Source organism: Spermophilus citellus (assembly GCF_964194105.1).
Source record: "Spermophilus citellus genome assembly, chromosome: 1".
In the NCBI taxonomy this organism is placed as follows: Eukaryota; Metazoa; Chordata; class Mammalia; order Rodentia; family Sciuridae; genus Spermophilus; species Spermophilus citellus.
In genome coordinates this window covers 38,409,380-38,415,379 of record NC_138182.1, presented here as the reverse complement: position 1 = coordinate 38,415,379, position 6,000 = coordinate 38,409,380, and positions in this window count along the sequence as shown.

Sequence of the window (6,000 nt, the reverse complement as noted above, 5' to 3'; positions counted from 1 at the left end):
TAATGGATTAAAGGCTCTCCAGTGACTAATGCAGGTACCGGAGTCTGTTTAGACCTATAGCCCGTGCATCAAAATGAGTAATCGATACCATGGAGTCTTTCTCAGGTGCCGCTGGGTGGCCCAGAGAAGCAATAACTTTACTAGGACTCCAGTCCTTCTATCTTACCTGCCGCTGCTCGTTACATTGGATATGTGGGACAGCAGCAAGGGGGCTGGGTTGCTTTGATTGTTACCTTGGGTTTCTATTGTTTGATTTAATAGGTATTGAGCTCTCATCTTCTGTAAAATGGTAGCAACAGCAGGATCTGCATTGTAGGGTGTTTGAGGGGATGGATTGTGATAACCATGCATACGCCATGCCTAGCAGAGCACAGGCTCTTGGCACACACCACCTAAGTGTTGGATGTTATAATGACTCTTCTAACTTTCATTATCTGATCAGCATTTTGGCCTGCAGAATGAGTTCCTTTGCTCTGAAGGAAATTGTTCAAAAGCAATTGTTCAAAAGACTGAGTGGTAAGCGCAATTTCCACTTTAGATGAGCAATCCCTTTCGGGAGGAGTGGGTACACCATTCTGTCCTCCCTCAGGGCTCCACCAAGCTCTGCTTTCTCATGTTTGAAAGCCCAAGGCTGCTTTGTCCTCTTGAGCCCAGGCTCATGTGGACTGGCCAGGACTGAGGGCACAGCTCAGGGAAGAGCCTAGTCGAATCTCAGTCAACAAGATTTATTTAAAATGTAAAGACAAGCAGAGCTGTCTGGCGAAATTGGAAGTCAGCTGCAAACCTGTGACCCCACATTGTGGCCTTTGAGTGGTTCCAGGAGACACAGTGATCCCAAAGCTGATCTTGGGCATGCAAGTAGGGTGGGCTTGTGGGGAAGGGGCAGAGAAAAGCTGATATGGTCTAGATGTCGTTCTGGGGATTTGCATGACATGTTTTTCCAGCTCTCTTGAAAATCCATCTCTTTGATGACTCTTAGTAAACTTTAGACCTTAAAAGTCAGGCCTTAATCAGGGACTTCACCCATTTACTTAGTTACAAATATTTATGTTTTATGTCAAGCTTGCTGCTAGGTGAACTGGAAACGTGAATGACATGGTTCTCTTCTCTTGGAGCGTACATTCTAGGTTGGAGACATAGACAGTAAAAGAGTGAAGCAAAGAAAGAAAATCATTGTTAAATGTTGAGTGCTTGAAGGAAGGGATTGTGTGCTGGAGAACTTTTGTCAGAGAGTCTTTGACGCCTCTGTCCTGCTCTTGGGGAACATTGTGCCTTTTGCAGCTAAGAAGGACAGAGATCATGTTCCATACTTCCTCTGTGTGCAAGACTACAGAGCAATTTCTTCGGGTTATGTGTTGACACCGGCTCAGTCTTTCCTCTTGGGTTATGCAATTGAACTGAGCAAAGGGATCTCTATTGCTGTTTCTATTTTAGTTGTGAATAATAATGTTGCCAGGGCCTGAGTCTCCGCTGCTATAATTACTGTTTTTATCCTCATTGTCAGAAAACATGGCTTTGCACATTGATTTGCTTACAGATTGCTTTCTCCCCCCACAAAGCAGCTCATGGATCTGGTGGTTTCCAGAACACATTTTAGACAACAGTGTTTTAGAAAATGCAGCATTCAGCCCTCCTTGGGTGGTGCTGTGTTCTGAATTTTTGAAGAGTAGTAAGTATGTCTTTGAAGAGAAATATTCCAGATAAGATATTTACATGTGTTGGCGACCCTAGGTTTATGAATGCCTGGCTGTAGTCACCTACTTAGAGCTCATTCTGTAGATCTCAGGAACCTGCCTATGATTTCTTGAGTCTACAACCCCACCTCTACCCCTAATAGTAGATAGCTGTGGCACAGAAAATTTAAAATAGTCTCCTTGACACAAAGCAAAACAAAACGGAAACAGTAGTGTTTGATGGCAAAGGTATAAATAAATTCCATAATAAAGGATAGTACAAAGTAAATAGATACAAATTAACCTTGTTTTAAAATTTTACTGAAAAATAATATAATATAGGAATTCCTTGGTGGAAATTTCATACACATCAAAAAATGTGCTATTTCTCCTTTTCACCCTTATTGTAGTCTTAAAAGATTTTTTTAAAAAAAAATTAAAACAAGAATGCAATTCTTTGCTTAAATATTTTAAAATATAGATATAAGGGAATTGACTTGCACATCTGTTTGACCTATGCATCTATCAGCAGAGAATGCAGCAGCCTGAGTCCAGTTCATTGCTCTGGAGATCTGATCTGTGTCCAGCTTCTCCTGACCATCTCTAGCTATGATCCACAGATACCTTGATTCTTTCAGCTAACGCCAAGTTTGGTCATAGATATTTAGTAATAGGTCTGAAGAAAAATGATGGGTACTCTAAAAATTGGTTTCAGTGATTTCAGTTGTTTTTTTTTTTAACTTTTTTTTGGTCTAAAATACTGACAATTATATCTAAAGACCATGTGTTCACAGATGCTGAAAGATAGCCAAATACTTTTATTACAGGAAATTCCTCCTACCTCCTCCTTCCCTGATGGTCAGAATAACACTGAACCTTGCAACAAACTTAAACGTAAGAGATGCCCAGCCGCCGTGTGGAGTTCAGAAGCTGGCAGGGCTGTGAAATAGCCAGTTAACCTTCATGAAAGAAGCTGCTTCCTGACCACTCATTCCCCAAGCAGTAAGGCAAAGGAGGGTCCTATGATGGGGACCAGTCCCTGCCCTCTGGCCCTAGAGATCCCCACAGCTTTGCTCATCCCTCATCTAGCTCTTCACATCAAATCCCCTTGCCCACATTTGTTGGGTGTCCTCTGGATCCTTCCTTCAAAAGTGGAAATAGTTCTCAGATATTAGTGTGTATCAGAATTACACTAATCAGTTGCAGAACATACTAGAAATGCAAATATTGCTGTCTCTAGGGTAATTGATAAAAGAATAGCAAAAAGAATATATAACTTAATAAGTGCTGCTATTTGTCACCTATAATGCTAGTACTCATATTGGGAAAGTACTTGATAAAGTCCACGGTGCTTTTATTCAGTTTGGATATTTCCCTGTTCTAGCATCCACGGGCCATTAGATAGGATCCAATCAGCTTAGTAAACCTAATATCAAAATTTTCTTCATCATCTTCCCTCTTTTAGTTATGGGAGAGAGCATTTAAGAAACACATTCTAGGGGCTGGGGGGGAGCTCAGTGGCAGAGTGCCTGCCTCACATGTGTGAGACCCTGGGTTTGATCCTCAGCACCACATAAAAATAAATAAATAAAGATATTGTGTCCATCTATAACTACATATATTTAAAAACCACACATTCTAGTTATTATCCCTTACCTACTATCTGGTACTGACTGCTGTGATCCAAGGGAAAATGTATATCCATTTAGGAGACTTGGAATTGAAGCCATCTCCACCACTTTCTCTGTTGAAAAGGGAAACTACTTGGGTCCTCTGAGCCTCTTCCCTTTCTTTAGAATAAGGACAGTATTGCCCATATCCTGGGATAATAAGAAGACTAAAATGAGATGATAGTTTATAAAAACACTTTGCTGACTATCAAGGAGGAGACTATGCTCTGGTTTGGTCTGTGCACTGAGCTGTTACTGGGGAGAATGCTGTTTTGGTTTGGGCTGGGCAATTGATTCCCCAAATTTGAGAACAGGGGATGAAGGATCTCTGAAGCAGGAGAAGGAAAGGGGAAATAGACCTCAGTGAGTGTTAGTGTGGGAAGGGAGGTGGACCTATGGCAGGGAGGTGGAGACAGGACAGAGCACACACTCACTGGGTGCAGGTTTTTCAAGTACATATTGAAGTAGGGTGACTTTAGGTGAGTAATGTTAGGCTAAGTACATGAAGTAGAATTCCATTACCCTGAAAAACATATTGTTTTTTTAAATTGTGGTTCAGTTTCCAGTAATACAGGCAAACCAGATAACCTGAAACTCTTCTGCTAAAAGCACTTGGAAATGCTGGATGGACCATAACAAACATTCTTTCAAGTGCATATTTGAGCTCTCAAGAAAGTAAGGGAACAACTCAAGGATGCAAAGCAAAGAGGAATATGGAAATTAGGGTAGTTGTTGGTTTAGCTGCCTTTTGTTTTTAAAACCTGTTTCGGTTATCTGGGAATTTGGGTTTCATAGCCTTGCTGGATCTTACACATGGCCTGAGGCCAGCAGAGGTGAGTGGTTGGAACTGAGCCCCCTCTCCGAACATGTCTAAAGCACACTCCAGTTCCTCTTCCCAGCTGCCTGGTTTTTGGGCTCTCTTGTCTTTCGTCCATTCTGTAATTTATTCAACAAATATTTATTCAGCTTCTCCTTTGTGGCTAGTACCAATGTTGGTCCTGAGTGCTCTTCCCTCACCCAGTATACTTCCATGTATTCATGGCTAAGGAGGTGTTTTGAAGACTATAAAGTTCTATTTAAACATGCTACGTTCCTGTAAGGGTCTCCTGGATGAAGTGCTGATCTCAGCTCAGCTACTTCCTGGTGAGGTCTTGGGGCACTTCCCTAACCTCTTGTATTCTTCTATTTTTATTATTTATTTATTTATTTGTCCCAGGGATTGAACCCATGGGTGCTTCACCACTGAGCCACATCCTCAGCCCTTTTAATTTTTTTTAATTTTTGAGTCACCGTCTTGCTGAGTTGCCTACCTTGCTAAGTTGCTGAAGCTGGTTTTGAACTTACAATCCTCCTGCCTCAGTCTCCCTCAACTTTGGGGTTATCCGTGCGTGCCACGGCACTTGGCTATTCTTTTTATTTTTAATAATGCTTCTGAAATGTTTTTGATATTGGCAGACTGTTCTGGGTTGAGATTATCAAAAACAATTCTTGACACCAAAAAAACAATCCATAAAAGGAAAATTTGATGTTAGATTTCTATCAAACTTAAAACTTCTTACTGTAGGAAAGACACCAAAAGAATGAAAACAAGTAATAAATTGGAAGAAAATATTTTCAAATCACATACCTGACAGAAGACTTGTGTTCAGAGTATGTGAAGAACTACCAAAACTCAACAATGAGAAAACAAACAGGCCATGAAAAGATGCTAAACATCATTAGTTATTGGGGAAATGTGAAATAAAACCACAATGATATAACACTACAAACATATAGGAATAATTTAAGTAAAAATTAAAGGCAAACTAACAATATCAAGAATGGTAAGGATGAAAGGCAATGGAAACTTTTATTCATGGCTGGTGGGAACACAAAATAATACAGACACTTTAAAAAACAATTTGTCAGTTTCTTATAAAGTTAAACAATACACTCACTATAGGACCAGCAACACCATTCCCCAATATTTACCCAAGAGAAAGGAAACATTATGTTCACATAAAGCCTACAGGTAGATATTTATAGCCATTTATACACGATCTCTAAAAATTAGAAATAACCCCAATATCTTTCAACTGATGGTATATCCATTCAATGGAATACTACCTACAATAAAAAAGGAAGGATTGTTGATACAAGCAATAATGTAGATGGATCTCAAATACATTATGCTGAATAAAAGAAATGGACTCCAAAGACTACATACTATAGAATTCCATTTATATGACATTCTGGAAAAAGCAAAACTATAGAGACAGAGACCAGAGGAGTAGTTGCCCCAGGTGACCTCTCTGTTCTTTCAGGATGTAGGACAAGCCTTCTCACCCCTAAGAAATAGTTGTTTGACATCCCCCTGGATCTCAGCCTGCACCCACATATCCTGGAGCCCAGCATCTCTACCAGGGGATGAGCAAAGCCTTGGAGGGTGGGCTTTCAGGGTGACCAGCCATCCTATATCTTCATTCTCTCAGGATTGTCCTCTCCACCTGCTCTGGGGTGGATATCATGAAGAATCTCGAGAGACGTGATGCCATTTTTCAGACCCATATGGTACCTTGGGTTAAATTGGTGGTAGAGGGAAGCCAAGAGACAACCAAAAGCAGATGGTGGGCTTCCCTTGTAAAGTTCAAGGCTGGGTGCAGTGAGAATTGAGCTAG